We start from the raw sequence: 17,779 nt of genomic DNA on the forward strand, positions 1-17,779 counted from the left end.
AAATCAATAAATTGTGCCGCCTTTATTGTCATCAGAATCACAGAACTTGGGATCAGTATCTTCATATTTTTCAAAACATTCTGAATGAACTTCCTAATGACTCAACTTCTTTACCGCCTCTATTGATATTAAAAAATAAAGTACCAACAAATCGCATTTCTGAAATCGTTCCTTTTCCGCCTTCACGGAAACTGCGGCATTCTGAAGTTGTCAACCTGGCTCTACGAAATATTGCATCTGCGGCTGCTAGAAGAGAGAAATCAGCTAAACGTCCTGGTCGTTTAAAAATTTTGTCAGTTGGTCAAAAGGTGTTAATTAAGTCTCATCGTTTGTCTCATAAAGGAAAAGGCTTGTGTCGCAAATTTTTTCTGCTTTATAACGGTCCATATAGGATTCGCAAAATTATACATGATAATACTGTGGAAGTAGAAACTCTTAAATCTCGGCGCTCTAAGGGAATACACCATATATCGAATGCAAAAATTTTTGTGGAATGACATACTTTTGAGAAACCAACAGTTATACGTAAACAGGTGGAGAATGCAAGGATACCGCGCCGTGTTCCGGCGGCGGCAGATACTCAAAGCAACAGTGAAGTCTGCGCGCCGCAAAAGGCAGTCGCTGACCGCAAACAATTACTTCATACGTCACGCGCCTACAGCTGATCGAGCGCACAGTGTGAATGCACTGACAGCCGTAAATAAATACACAGTCTAATTTTTCCGACTAAATTCTGTATAATGCTATGGTGACTTTATAAATTATGTTATTAACGTTCAGTATTTTTCAGGATACGGTTGTGTAAAATATTTAAGACCTTTAGGTAAATTCTGTGCGTGTCCGACGTTAAGACGACTTGCTATGGAGAAAATTTCAGGAAGAATGTAATTTCGAAGAAGAAACTAATAAACTAAAAAGGGTAACTATTAATTGAGTTTATTTTTCAGGTAACATATTTCCACTTAGGTACGTACTTTAGACGTAATTTGCTGCTTGCGATTACGTGACTCATACTTTGTGCTAAATTTCATGTTCTATGAATTTACTTGTGAAGCGACGTGCTTACGCACATTAACTGATTTTGACGATGATTGATTAATGAACAGGCTTGTTATTTGTATATATTATGCATCGCTTGGCTGCACTGCTTTTTCACTGATGTCATATTTTTCTATTATGTGCCTGCTGTGCTTATTTATTTAAATTATAATTGTCACCTGATTAATTGTGCTGACTGTAGTTAGGTATGTAAGTTACACTTTGTGATTTATCTGCTTGCGCCTTCATGTTTACTTATTAAGATTACATATGAACATTTATTTGCTTATGCTGAATGATGCTAATGACTTGTTTATTACGTAAGATATATGTTTGCTGCTGTGCGTATGGATTGCATATTTACACACTTCTGTTTTGTTGTCATAACTATAAGTTGGTATATAGAAATGCTGATATACTGTGTACAAACATAGAGTTTAGGTTACACTGTGGTATTAATTATAGATTGTTCGCTTGGCAGAGCCTCGTTGTAGGAATTGTGCTGCATCCACTTGTTGACATTCAGTTCTCTACTGGTATATTTACTCGCTATTGCATGTTTTGCTTATGCTCAGTGCCTTATATTTTTAAGATAAGAAAATGAACTGCAGTAATTCGACATAAACGACATTAGTACAAGAAACTTCATAGAAGTCACATGAGCTGGAGGTTTTATGAAAGCTGTATAAATGTATGCTAATAGGAAGGAAGCTAACGACATGACATACCAAAACTAGGTTTAGACCATTGACAGTATTACACTGCATTTTTCGTGAGCAATTGAAATAGGAAGTGACACTTGACACAAAAAATACTCCACATGTTTGCTTCTGTTATGATTCTTGAAGTGGTGTACACACTGTGTAATATTATGATCATTCACACTCCGTAATCGTACTTAATTACTGAGAGTTATTCGAACTAAGTCTGTTAGAGGTCATGTATGCATTTCTTTTATTTAATGATGGACAAGGAACCAAAATGTATCTTACAATTTATAATGAGTAGAAGATTTGGGTCAGATGGCTTATACAGAGGTTGTGTGTGGACACTGTGTCTTCGGATTGTATGGGATGCTGAATTGAAGTTTGCACTAGGATTTTGTCTGTACTTGTTCGAGGAGACTGACTGGAGGAAAGAGTTGTTATGGAAGTGAAATGATATTGGTGCTGAGGTTTATATGTATCGAAGTATTGAAGAGGTATTATTGAGGTATTATTGAGATTGTGTGAAGTTGATGATTATTGGAGTTTTGGTGGACAAGAGGTAAGGTAAATGATATTGATGATAAGGTTTATAGGTATCGACGTATTGAAGAGGTATTATTGATGATATTGATGATAAGGTTTATATGTAGACGTAAAAGGTATTATTGAAGTATTGAGATTATGCAATGCTGATGATTATTGGAGTTTTGGTGGATAAGAAGTAAAATAAGTGAGGAGCATATTTTTTTTTTTGTTGGTCGATATGGAACAAGGAGGATGAAGTTGGCAGACTAGAACACTCAAGTAGAAAGAAGATTGTCTACACACACACTTTGTTAAATCACTAAGCAGTATATACTTTTTTTTGGAGAGAAGAAGCATTTGCATATTTTGGCTCACTGACAGTTGTTCAGCAACCGTACATTTTGATCTGGCTTGGCAAACATTGGTCTTGACATGATGACTATGACGCTGACTAACTATTATTGACTGTTATACATTGCTGCCACTACTACTTGATACACATGATGAACATAAAATTTTGACAGAATTGCATTTACACAGTTAACACTACTCAATTACACAGTAGCACTAATGTGGATGAAAGATGAGTGAGTGTTTTTTGTGTGTTTTCCTTTCCCTATCCCAAATTGGTACCAACCTATCTCCTAAATATTATTTTACTTGTTGTGGCTTGCACTGACACCCATAAAAATTATAGGTTTACTGATATTTGTGTATTTGTAATATTTAATATGACAATTATCTGATATCATTTGTGTGTTCATTATGATTTGTATGTTTAGTGTAAAAGCATTGTATGTGTATTCAAACTATTGTTCATGCCTGAACTGTCTGATTAGTGATGGTGCTGCACTTTTCAACATGATGTGTGACATTTAGTCATGTTTAATTTCTGCTGATGAACAGTGTCATTAGTGAAAGTTAATATTATGGACTGCGGTCAGCACCTGTTCAACATTGCTGGGTGCCACTGATGGACTGTTTCTACTGAAAAGATGTCACCTGTTGGTGTCTGCACCTGCTCAACATTGCTGGTGCCACTAATGGAACTGCTTATACTGAAATGGTGTTACTTGTTGGTGTCTGCACCTATTCAACATTACTGGGTGCCACTGATGGACTGCTTCTACTGAAATGATGTCACTTGTTGGTGTCTGCACCTGCTCAACATTGCTGGGTGCCACTGATGGACTGCTTCTATTGAAAAGATGTCACCTGTTGATGTCTGCACCTGCTCAACATTGCTGGGTGCCACTGATGGACTGCTTCTACCGAAATGATGTCACTTGTTGGTGTCGGCACCTGCTCAACATTGCTGGGTGCCACTGATGGACTGCTTCTACTGAAAAGATGTCACCTGTTGCTGTGTGCACCTGCTCAACATTGCTGGTGCCACTAATGGAACTGCTTATACTGAAATGGTGTTACTTGTTGGTGTCTGCAACTATTCAACATTACTGGGTGCCACTGATGGACTGTTTCTACTGAAAAAATGTCACTTGTTGGTTTTTGCACCTGTTGACCATTGCTGGGTGCTACTGCTGGAACTGTCAACTGCTTATTCTTGAGCTATGGAAAGCGTTTATGTGAATATTTGTATAAACTGATTTTTTGTGTATTACTGTTTGTGAAAAGTTATGAGACTCTTACCTGCACATATTCGTCATTGATGACGCTATTGATTGAACTGTTTAACCACATAATACTTGTGTAAACTATTATGTAAAGTCACATGTATGAAAGAATTTGTATTGCTTACTGTATTCTATATATTAGGTTATTGAAAGGTCAGTGCAAAGCCAAAATTTTATCTACTTATATGATATTTACGCATTAATATTATCTTTTATTATTGTCTGTATTTTTTTGACGAATTTGGTGGTATTTTCACCACCAATGCTGGCAAAAATACCATCAAATTCTAGCCCGTGGAGGAAGGGCATATGAAAGGTGGCTACACTGAGCCACAGCGCCAGAGATCGCGCTAGAGAGTATTGTTCCGCCGGCTCCACTGGCAGTGATTATTGAGATGTCGTAGTGAGCAGTGCTTGTCGAGGACTCGTAGTAGTCAGTTCGTGTTCAGATGTGCTAGTAGGGAGTGCTTGCTGAGATGTGATACTGAAAAGTTCTTGTTGAGATGTGGTAATAGCGAGTCGGTGTGGAGATATATTGTAATGATTAGAGTGATTTTGGTCAATATATGAAGGTAACGAAACTTGATTTATTTTTCATTATTTCCATGTTTTAAATAATGCGTCATTACAGGTTCAGTCAACAAAGCATCTGGCTTGTGTTCTTGTATTAGAGTGTAATTCTGGTTTTCTTGAGTAATTATGGTATTTCTATTTTCTTTAATTAATTCAGTATAAATGATATTTAAAATTTCTTGTGTTATTGAAGAAGAACCGTGCCAGATGCGTACGTTGAGTCATACTTCCACACACAGAACAGTTATACTTGTGCTTTGGTTTCGTAGGTTTTATAGTTGCTGGGGACTTAATTAACTAATTGTGTTAATGAAAATTTCCATTTCATTCTTTGTTATTGTCTAAGCAGTCAGATTGCGTAATAATAACAGTCAGGGCCAACCGTTACGAGACTTCGTAATCGGACAAACAGCTACGAAAAATTAAAAAATATTTGCATTTTATTTTAATTAAGCCCCCATGCACTGTTACGGTATTCATTGCAGAGTTTCTGAATGGCATTTCACTTCAAGAACGACTCGAGATGTGGTTTTTGCATGATAGAGCACCTCCTCACGCCCTTAGAATGGTTTGTATGTTTTTAGATTGCCAGTTGCACAACAGATGGGTTGGCTAGGGAAGTCATGTGTGATCAGATCCCCCAATATAAATCCACTGGATTTTTATTTCTAGTGGCATGTCAATGAGCTCATCTACATAGACGTCAATGATGATGTAGCCACTCTTTTTTTAACTCATTAGTTTTCTGTCTCGTTTTATGTGGCCCACTATGAATTCCTCTCCTACAACCGTCTTTTCATCTCAGAGTAGCAATTGCAACCTATGTCCTCGATTATTTGCTGAATGTATTTCAGTCTTTGTCTTCCCCTACAGTTTTTACCCTCTGCAGCTCTCACTATCACCATGGAAATCATTCCCTCATATCTTAACACATATACTATGAACATGTCCCTTCTTTTTGTCAGTGTTCTCTGTATATTCCTTTCCTTACCAGTTCTGCAGGAAGCTCCTTAGTTCTTATCTTATCAGTCCATCTAATTTTCAACTTCCTTGTGTAGCGCCACATCTCAAATACTTCGATTTTCCTCTGTTCTGGTTTTCCCGCATTCCCTGTTTCACTATCATACAATGTTATGCTCAAAATGTACATTTTTCAGAAATTTCTTCCTCAGATTTAGACCCTATTTTTTTCTAATAGACTTCTCTTGACCAGGAAAGCCCCTTTTGCCAGTGTTAGTCTGTTTTTTATGTCTTACTCCTTCCATCACGGGTTATTTTACTGCCGATGTAGCAGAACACCTTAACTTCATCCACTTCGTCATCCCCAATTATGATGTTAATTTTGTCGCTGTTCTCATTTCTGCTACTTCTATTACTTTGTCTTTTTTCGGTTTATTCTCAGTTTACATCTACATCTACATCTATACTCCGCGAGCCACCTTACGGTGTGTGGCGGAGGGTACTTATTGTACCACTATCTGATCCCCCCTTCCCTGTTCCATTCACGAATTGTGCGTGGGAAGAACGACTGCTTGTAAGTCTCCGTATTTGCTCTAATTTCTCGGATCTTTTCGTTGTGATCATTACGCGAGATATATGTGGGCGGTAGTAATATGTTGCCCATCTCTTCCCGGAATGTGCTCTCTCGTAATTTCGATAATAAACCTCTCCGTATTGCGTAACGCCTTTCTTGAAGTGTCCGCCACTGGAGCTTGTTCAGCATCTCCGTAACGCTCTCGCGCTGACTAAATGTCCCCATGACGAATCGCGCTGCTTTTCGCTGGATCATGTCTATCTCTTCTATTAATCCAACCTGGTAAGGGTCCCATACTGATGAGCAATACTCAAGAATCGGACGAACAAGCGTTTTGTAAGCTACTTCTTTCGTCGATGAGTCACATTTTCTTAGAATTCTTCCTATGAATCTCAACCTGGCGCCTGCTTTTCCCACTATTTGTTTTATGTGATCATTCCACTTCAGATCGCTCCGGATAGTAACTCCTAAGTATTTTACGGTCGTTACCGCTTCCAATGATTTACCACCTATGGCATAATCGTACTGGAATGGATTTCTGCCCCTATGTATGCGCATTATATTACATTTATCTACGTTTAGGGAAAGCTGCCAGCTGTCGCACCATTCATTAATCCTCTGCAGGTCTTCCTGGAGTACGTACGAGTCTTCTGATGTTGCTACTTTCTTGTAGACAACCGTGTCATCTGCAAATAGCCTCACGGAGCTACCGATGTTGTCAACTAAGTCATTTATGTATATTGTAAACAATAAAGGTCCTATCACGCTTCCTTGCGGTACTCCCGAAATTACCTCTACATCTGCAGATTTTGAACCGTTAAGAATGACATGTTGTGTTCTTTCTTCTAGGAAATCCTGAATCCAATCACAAACCTGGTCCGATATTCCGTAAGCTCGTATTTTTTTCACTAAACGTAAGTGCGGAACCGTATCAAATGCCTTCCTGAAGTCCAGGAATACGGCATCAATCTGCTCGCCAGTGTCTACGGCACTGTGAATTTCTTGGACAAATAGGGCGAGCTGAGTTTCACATGATCTCTGTTTGCGGAATCCATGTTGGTTATGATGAAGGAGATTTGTATTATCTAAGAACGTCATAATACGAGAACATAAAACATGTTCCATTATTCTACAACAGATTGACGTAAGCGAAATAGGCCTATAATTATTCGCATCTGATTTATGACCCTTCTTGAAAATGGGAACGACCTGCGCTTTCTTCCAGTCGCTAGGTACTTTACGTTCTTCCAGAGATCTACGATAAATTGCTGATAGAAAGGGGGCAAGTTCTTTAGCATAATCACTGTAGAATCTTACGGGTATCTCGTCTGGTCCGGATGCTTTTCCGCTACTAAGTGATAGCAGTTGTTTTTCAATTCCGATATCGTTTATTTCAATATTTTCCATTTTGGCGTCCGTGCGACGGCTGAAGTCAGGGACCGTGTTACGATTTTCCGCAGTGAAACAGTTTCGGAACACTGAATTCAGTATTTCTGCCTTTCTTCGGTCGTCCTCTGTTTCGGTGCCATCGTGGTCAACGAGTGACTGAATAGGGGATTTAGATCCGCTTACCGATTTTACATATGACCAAAACTTTTTAGGGTTCTTGTTTAGATTGTTTGCCAATGTTTTATGTTCGAATTCGTTGAATGCTTCTCTCATTGCTCTCTTTACGCTCTTTTTCGCTTCGTTCAGCTTTTCCTTATCAGCTATGATTCGACTACTCTTAAACCTATGATGAAGCTTTCTTTGTTTCCGTAGTACCTTTCGTACATGATTGTTATACCACGGTGGATCTTTACCCTCGCTTTGGACCTTAGTCGGTACGAACTTATCTAAGGCGTACTGGACGATGTTTCTGAATTTTTTCCATTTTTGTTCCACATCCTCTTCCTCAGAAATGAACGTTTGATGGTGGTCACTCAGATATTCTGCGATTTGTGCCCTATCACTCTTGTTAAGCAAATATATTTTCCTTCCTTTCTTGGCATTTCTTATTACACTTGTAGTCATTGATGCAACCACTGATTTATGATCACTGATACCCTCTTCTACATTCACGGAGTCGAAAAGTTCCGGTCTATTTGTTGCTATGAGGTCTAAAACGTTAGCTTCACGAGTTGGTTCTCTAACTATCTGCTCGAAGTAATTCTCGGACAAGGCAGTCAGGATAATGTCACAAGAGTCTCTGTCCCTGGCTCCAGTTCTGATTGTGTGACTATCCCATTCTATACCTGGTAGATTGAAGTCTCCCCCTATTACAATAGTATGATCACGAAACTTCTTCACGACGTTCTGCAGGTTCTCTCTGAGGCGCTCAACTACTACGGTTGCTGATGCAGGTGGTCTATAGAAGCATCCGACTATCATATCTGACCCACCTTTGATACTTAACTTAACCCAGATTATTTCACATTCGCATTCGCTAATAACTTCACTGGATATTATTGAATTCTTTACTGCTATAAATACTCCTCCACCATTGGCGTTTATCCTATCCTTGCGGTATATATTCCATTCTGTGTCTAGGATTTCGTTACTGTTCACTTCCGGTTTTAACCAACTTTCCGTTCCTAATACTATATGCGCACTATTTCCTTCAATAAGCGATACTAATTCAGGAACCTTGCCCTGGATACTCCTGCAGTTTACCAATATTACGTTAACTTTTCCTGTTTTTGGTCTCTGAGGACGGACGTTCTTTATCAACGATGCTGATGTTCTCTCTGGTAAGCCGTCAGGTATTTTATCGTTTCGCCCAAGGGGGGGTCCCTCTAACCTAAAAAACCCCCGTGTGCACGCCACACGTACTCTGCTACCCTAGTAGCTGCTTCCGGTGTGTAGTGCACGCCTGACCTGTCTAGGGGGGCCCTACAGTTCTCCACCCAATAACGGAGGTCGATGAATTTGCAACCATTATAGTCGCAGAGTCGTCTGAGCCTCTGGTTTAGACCCTCCACACGGCTCCAAACCAGAGGACCGCGATCGACTCTGGGCACTATGCTGCAGATATTAAGCTCAGCTTGCACTCCGCGTGCGATGCTGGTTGTCTTCACCAAATCAGCCAGCCGCCGGAAGGAACCAAGGATGGCCTCAGAACCCAAGCGGCAGGCGTCATTCGTTCCGACATGTGCTACTATCTGCAGCCGGTCACACCCAGTGCGTTCAATAGCTGCCGGAAGGGCCTCCTCCACATTACGGACGAGACCCCCCGGCAAGCACACCGAGTGCACACTGGCATTCTTCCCCGACCTACCCGCTATTTTCCTGAGGGGCTCCATAACCCGCCTAACGTTGGAGCTCCCTATAACTAATAGGCCCGCCCTCTGTGACTGTCGGGACCTTGCCGGAGAATCGGCCACTGGCCCAACAGGCGAGGCATCCTGTGGTGGCTCGGAAACTATGTCATCACCACTAGGAAGCACCCCGTACCTGTTGGAAAGGGGTAAGGCAGCTGCCACGCGGCCAGATCCCACCTTCGCCTTTCGGCCAGGCACGCGCGAGCCCACCACTGTCCGCCATTCACCCTGGAGTGATGGCTGACCGGTAAGATGCTCACTGCCGGAAGACGCAGCGACATCAGGGGTTCCATGCGATTCCAAGGCCACCGAAGTAGGCATAGGTCTCACCACAGTTGCCCCAACGCCACTACGAGCCGACGCCTGCGCCTCGAGCTCGATGAGCCTAACAGACAAAGCCTCCACCTGCCCCCGAAGAGTGGCCAATTCTCCTTGCGTCCGCTCACAACAACCACAGTCCCTACACATGACTATGTGTATATATATCCTGTAACCATTAGACTGTTCATTCCATTCAGCAGATTCTATAATTCTTCTTCACTTTCACTGAGGATGATAATGTCATCAGCGAATCTTATCATTCACGTTCTTTCACCTTGAATTTCAGTCCCGCTCTTGAGACTTCCTTTTATTCCATCACCGTGTCTTCGATGTACAGATTGAACAGTAGGAGCGATTGCATCCATGTCTCACATACTTTCTAATTCGAGTACTTCGTTCATGGTCTTCCAGTCTTATTGCTCCCTCTTAATTCTTGTACATATTTTATATTACCCATCTTTCCCTATACCTTATCGCTATTTTCCTCAGAATTTCGAACATCTTGCACCATTTGTCATTATGAAACGCTATTTTCAGGTCGACAAATACTATGAACATGTCTTAGTTTTTCTGTACTCTTGCTTCCATTGTCAGTCTCAACATCAGAACCACCTCTCTGGTGCCTTTACCTTTTCTAAAGCCAAACTGATTTATAATCTAACAGATCATCAATTTTCTTTTCCAGTCTTCTGTATAATATTCTTGTCAGCAATTTGGATGCACGAGCTGTAAAGCTGATTATGCGATAATTCTCGCACTTGTTCTTCCAGCTATCTTTGGAATTGTGTGGATGATGTTTTTCTGTAAGTCTGATCGTGTATTTCCCGTCTTATATATGTACAAATCAAAGTGAATATTCGCTTAGTTACCATTTCCCCCAACGATTTTAAAAATTTAGATGGAATGTTATCTATCCCTTCTGTCTTATTTGATCTTAAGTCTTCTAAAGCTCTTTAAATTATAATTCTAGTACTGGGTTACCTATCTCTTCTGTGTCGACTTCTGTTTCTTCTTCTGTCATATCATCAGACAAGTCCTTCCTCTGGTAGAGGCTTCCAGTGTACACTTTTCACCTACACACTCTCTCCTCTGCATTCAACAATCGAATTTAGATTGAACTATAAATGTTACCGTCTGTGAATTTAATTTCACCAATGGCTGTTTTGACTTTTCTGTAAGCTGAGTCAGTTCTTCTGCCAATCATTTCTCTTTTGATCTCTTAATATTTTTCATACAGCCATTTCGTCTTAGGTTCCCTGCATTTCCTATTTATGTCATTACTAAGCTACTTGTATTTCTGTACTGCTGAATTTCCCAGGTCATTTTATATTTCCTTCATTCATCCCTCAGCTGAAGTGTATCTATTGTTACATGTGGTTCCTTTGTAGTTACCTTCCTTGTAACTAAGTTTCTCTTTCCAGCTTCTGTGATCGCCATTTTTAGAGATGTTCACCCTCTTCAGCAGAACTGCCTACTGAGCTATTCATTATCGCAGTATCTATAGCATCATAGAACTTCAATTGTATCTCTTCATTCTGTAGCACTTACATATTCTACCCACTTGTTTGCGCAGTGATTCTTTTCGACTAGTCTCTTAAACTTCAGCCTATTCTTCACGATTACTAAATTGCCATCAGAATCTATATCTGTTCCTGGAGATGTATTACAGTCCAACATTTGATTTCAGAATCTCTACCTGGCCATGATATAATATAACTGGAATCATCCTGTATCTCCTGGCCTTTTCAAAGTATACCATCTCCTCTTTAGATTCTTGAACAGAGTGTTCACTATTACCACTTGAAATTTATTGCATAACACAACTAGGTTTTCTCAGTTCCGCAAGCAAGCCCTTGTTCTCCCATGACCATTATGTGAGGCGTCTGGGTTGAGAGGTGGACATGCCACCCAAATTCATTAAAGAAATCTGCCTTAGTTATTCTAATACTCCAGATCCCAACCACTTTAACTACCACAGTTCCTATCATGCAACAGACAATGTATTGAGGAATTTATGAGATGGGCCTGTTTGTCGTCGATTTAAGAGTTGTACCTTTGACATAATTCTAGTTAATTTAATAGCGAATCACTCATATCTGGCAAAGGGCCCTGATAATAAAAGTGAAATTCAACTACTAAATAATACAAATATTTTCGTATCACAAAGTGATTTATTGTGAGAATTCTGAAAATATTACAAGACTCAAATATTGAATAGAATACAAATAATAACAATGTAACTTGGATAATGATATGTTGACTGAATTCGCAGGCATCAACTGTCACATTATAGAGCTCTACAAACTTTGTGAGTGATAGTATGCCATAACATGTTACCCCTGACTATTACAAATAATGTTAATTGGAAATGAGAGCCATTGATACAGATCACACATGCAAGCTGTGGCTGTGTACGCTCAAAAGGCGACAAAGTAAGTTGGGGGGGGGGGGGGGGGGAGTAAAATTAATTAGCATATTGTACCAGTGCTGTGAATACATTGCCACCTGCAATTAGCCGGCCGGAATGGCCGAGCGGTTCTAGGGGCTACAGTCTGGAACCTCGCGACCGCTACGGTCGCAGGTTCGAATCCTGCATCGGGCATGGATGTGCGTGATGTCCTTAGCTTAGTTAGGTTTAAATAGTTCTAAGTCTAGGGGACTGATCACCTCCGATGTTAAGTCCCATAGTGCTCAGAGCCATTTGAACCATTTGAACCTGCAATAGTGACTGCATACCGACAGCTTAGAGAACAGGTATGATGTCGCAGCTTTCCGCAGTGACGGTCTGTGCCTGTGGATAAAGCCCCGACTTTGCTGTCAACAAGTGGTAACAGAGAGTATTTGTCCAGACTGCAGTGACACTAATAATTCTGACTCTTGCAATCACCTCTACTCAGGCTGACCAGAAGTTAAGGGCTCAAATATTCAGTCTGACCATCCAGAAGCAAAACATGATCCATCTCTCTGGCCATCCAGACGTGAATCCTCTCAACTCTTCACTTCGCCTTCACACCGGGTAGCGCCTTGTCTCCACTGTGCAGGAAAATTGCAAGAAAATTTCCACTCGTGGGAGGACACAGGAACAGCTGCCAATCAGACCCTTAGACTGTTCCGCACCTTTCCCCTGCAAACCATTACAACAAATTTTCCTCCTATCACGGGTCGTCCTGCCAAATTCGGTGTCAGCACACGACATACTGGTCCACCAGTCACAAGGCGATTTTCGGTCTTTGTGCAGACATTAAAATTCTCCAAATCGACACCGGAAATGCAACGGTCAGGCGTCATCTGATAGGCGAGCGGCGGGCCCCATTGCACTGAAATGATTTGTGAGGCGCCGGCCCCAACGCCGCCCACGTCCTGGACAGCCTGCTTGCCTCACCGCAATGGGCGAACACTAAGACTACTGGGCCGTACTCTGTTCTTGTCCATCAGAGAGTCGTGCCACCACACACCGTCCCTGACCTAATAAAGTGTGCCAGCCCTGTCACCCTGTTACTATCTAAAGAAAATCAAAGCTCTCATTCCTGATTTCATTACTCCAGTGGCCTTAACTGACTGTCACCACTCGGGAACTTAACGAGAGAAAGTTGAATCAAGGCAAAAAAATAAATAAATAAATGGAACCAGAACAGCCGTAAGAGCTTGACAAATTTAAAAGCCCCACAGGCCACAAAAGATTTTGTTTTATAGTGACTCGTTCACTTAGCGTTAGGGTATTGTGTCATTTACATAAAAAAATCTGAGAAGTAGGAACTTAAACTGCGTCTTAAACAAATCAGAGAAAATCAGCAGGGACATGAAGATAGGCGGAAGAGTTAACGATGCTGCCAACCTCGTTCCTGTAACTACAACATCTCACTCAACATAGATTTATGGTCAGAGATACTACACAAACCAACGAGCAAGTCATCTACACAAACGAAAGTTGGGCACTTGGCAGAAGGACGTGCTGTTAATTATAGGACCGTTGGTACCTGCAACTTCACTGACATTCTTAAACAATTTAAAAGCCACTTTTTGTGTACCTAACACAAACACATTCGTCAACCTCTAAGAAGGCTAATATCCTGATAACAATAGTTTAACCTTCAGAGTTGCTCTGTTGACACACACACACAAATACAGTGTCCCTTACCAAATGAGGACTGTACACTGAATGCATGTGAATAATGGTCCTTTCAACTGACAGTCAACACTTGAGACAGGAAATTTGCAACAAATATTCAGTGGTGGTAGTCCCAGCAGCACAATGAAACATTATCAGTATTTGTATGCCATCTATATAGAGTGACATTTTGTATGTAGTGATAAGCAATGATAATTATGTATTGCATTATATGAGACAAATCAAAAAATCAAAACGACATCACAACAAAATACCCAATAGCATTAAACATGTTGCCACAGTGGCGGCAAACATATGTAAAAAATTTACATTCCCTGAGTGAAACACAAGAAAGAAATATCATTTTTCAGTAATTAAGTTATTGACAGCGAGTGCTGTATGAAATTCTCCGAAGGAGGCTACCCCTTGAAGGAATCCCTCTTAACTGATTTACCAAAAATTAAAGTTAAAAAATAGAATTATCTTGACGAATTATTTAAGCAAACATGACAAACTAATAAATTAAAAAGTAGTGTTTAGATGCTTGAGAGGCACAGAAAGTTATCTTGTGTCCAATGCCTCTACTCGTATTATGTAGAAACTAAACAAGGAAAAAAAATGCATAAGACATTGAAAGCTTAGCAATACCACAACAGTCAAACATTACAACACACTGTTCGTAAGGTCTCAAGCCTGGGGAATGAATAACTTGTCTTGACAAGGGGGAGGGGTGGGGGGGGGGGGGCGAATACGTTTTGCAGCACTATGGTCTGTCATTGGCAGTACCAAAATAAAGAACACATAACACGCTTACTTTACCCTTCCAGTCACTTCACAAGGGTCATCTTCTTCCGTGACAGCGATTGAGGAGATGTGGGCTGGTGTCGGTATGATCACACTCTCAGGAGAAGGTGCGGATAGTGACAAGGGCCATCAGCCAGATGTCCCTCAGAAGACTCAGCCAGGATAGGTACTAGTCGTCAACACCAGCCATCCTTCCATATCAACAGAAGTACCAGCAGCCACACCAGGTAGCTTACTTCATGGCAAGGCAGCTCATCACAGATAGACTGCTCTATGGGAGACTGTGTCTGACATCACAGGAAGCCTCCATAGGTATCTCAGTCGTGACTGAAACACGGCATCTGCCTCATTCCCTCTGTGGATCTCACTTCATATGGGCTAATGACAGAAAATAAGACAGCTGTCTGAAGAGAGGAAAGAAAATGGTTAGTACAAGACTAACAAGGAACAGGTGGCCTGGACAGGATAACACTGATATGTTAGTCAGCAACAAGGACGTGAAAGCTGGTTCACCGATCGAGTCATTTGTCGTCAGTCTCTCTATTTTAGCCTCTCTAGGAAAGGAGAAATTGAATTAGGATACAACTGTCCACACACCTTGGCATGAGCTGCATTAAGCTGGCAGTGTGGCCAGCTGCATGGGAGACAGAAGCATGAGGAGAGTGTAGTGTTGTTAGTGTGCACTGGAGATACTGATTCCATAGGGCGATGCTGTTGTCATCACACAGGTGCGTCTGCTACTGGTCGTTTTCCCTTGCTGTGAAGGGGAGTGTTAGAGAAACCTTCTTCTGGTCAGGTGCCATGCAGCCTGCTGACAGCTGACATGGGCCTAGGCATAGTACTGCCGTCCAGTCAGTCCTCTTACCTTGTTCTTCCACGTGTCACTAAGCCACTCTGGAATTTGGAAGGGCCCCGATTTTCGCTCAGTGGGATGTCTGTCAGCACATTCACCCTGCCCCAGCTTTCCCCTTGGGCCTGGTGACTCCAGAGTTAGGATTCAGCATATGACGTGCAGCTTGCCTCACTTCATCTGCACAATGCTGATGGATTCCCTGTCAGTCATTGTCCTCGATATTGTCACAATACAATTTTACAGGTACATTACACAGAAACAAAACAAAAGACAGTCTTTACTCTGGCAATATTAATCGCTAATGTTCAACTAAATCTGTAATGTTGCCATTATCATGACTGAAAAATTTATGACTAAATTGCTTACAGTAAACTGTACTTACTTACAAGACTTTGGCCATCTTACATAGTAACATTAACGTTGCGCAACATAATCCTGTAGGGCCCAACTAACCTAAAGTAATGGAACAAAAATCGAGCTCTCTTATGGCCTAAAAAACCTTCAATCAAAACAATAAGCAGACGCAAGCTCAAGACAGAAAAAAGGTACTTGTGCCATGATTAACGCTGTTCCCAGTATACATTATTCTAATAGCACACTGAAATCCAGCTTTTATCCACCATATGACTGTCCGTCCTGACAGCTGAGTGGTCAGCGTGACGGCTTGCCGTCCTACGGACCCGGGTTCGATTTCCGGCTGTGTCAGGGATTTTCTCCGCTCAGGGATTCGGTGTTGTGTTGTCTTCATCATCATTTCGTCCCCATCCGGCCCGCAGGTCGCCGAATGTGGCGTCGAATGTAATAAGACCTGCACCAAGGCGGCCAGACCTGCTCCGTAAGGGGCCTCTCGGCCAATGACGCCAAACACTCATTTCATTTCACCATATGACTAATTGTCCATTATACTAACTATGGCTTGACTAACTACAGCGCTATGCCTTGCTGGTGATACCATCCTCGATGATCACTGTTGTCACGTCTGAAAACCATATGTGAAGTCACGGTATAGTACATAACACAAAAAAGGACACAAGTAATCATCCTTAGATAATAAAGATCTTTGTGATCATAATGCGCAACTTCGAAGTAGTAATAATGAAACATTTTGAAAAATACCTACATACTAGGCAGATCGATATAGTTACTAAATGGTTCAAATGGTTCTGAGCAGTATGGGAATTAACATCTGAGGTCATCAGTCCCCTAGAACTTAGAACTACTTAAACCTAACTAACCTAAGGACATCACACACATCCATGCTCGAGGCAGGATTCGAACCTGCGACCATAGCGGTCGCGCGGTTCCAGACTGTAGCGCCTAGAACCGCTCGGCCACCCCAGCCGTCTGATATAGTTACCACTACCATGACTGTTGCACTTGTGATCAGCCGGGCGGTGAGTTTCCCCCACTGGCTCTTTCCTCCGCCGCCACCACATATTGTAATTGAGTGACATTCTTTGAAGGAAGACAAGAATTCTTGATCTATCATACCCCACACATTTTCCTTCACCTTCTCTTGTGCGCCACATGTGGATTATGTTAGTTTTTTTATTACGTGTGTGGTCGTGACTTCACCTACTCATAGACAAGATTTGGTCGAGAAGATGCTGCTTACGCCCCTTGCACTGACTGCTCAGTGTTGGCGTGTCGAGTCCACACGTCCACCGATATGACATTATTGCTAGAAACTCGCTACTCCCAAGAGGATGTACCCAGCGTTACAGTGGCATGGGCGGGCTCGGTAGCCACCATAGCATTATATTCCAGTGAAATTCCATCTAAGAGTGGTGCAACGCAATCAGTGGCGTGCCCATACTCCAACGAAAAACTCCTCAGAAAAAATGGTACAATGCAACCAATGGCGCGTCTATACTCCAACGGAAAATAAGGTGAGCCGCTTCCCAACCGCATCCATGGTACAAAATCGTCCAAGTTTCGACACCCACAAGTAACTACTCTCACAACACGAGTCTCGGGTGGAAGGTACTGCGCCCCCCCCCCCCCCCCCCCCATACAACAGCAGTGACTTGCTTGTTGTTAAAGAAAAGGAAATCAGTTACATTTCATTCACACTCAGTTAGGTCGTACAAGATAACATCGCCTGTCTGGTTTACTTTATCAGTCTACACAACAACAAATAACTAGGTCAAAAATTATTCTATACGTTCCGACATTTACTTTATGTACACTTCTGTCATAAACAATGTAGCCTAAACTTACTCCACAGGCGTTCGCTACCTAAACTAACCAGCAAATGGTTCGGTATGTTGCAGTTCGCCTTGCTAGCCTAGCACGGTTATTCGCCGCTACGGCGGTTCCTTTGGTGACTGCCGGTTCTACCCTAGCTAAACTAGCCTCCCTCTTTGCTGCTAACGAATTCTGC

Source organism: Schistocerca nitens, chromosome 6 (assembly GCF_023898315.1).
Source record: "Schistocerca nitens isolate TAMUIC-IGC-003100 chromosome 6, iqSchNite1.1, whole genome shotgun sequence".
NCBI classification, from domain to species: Eukaryota; Metazoa; Arthropoda; class Insecta; order Orthoptera; family Acrididae; genus Schistocerca; species Schistocerca nitens.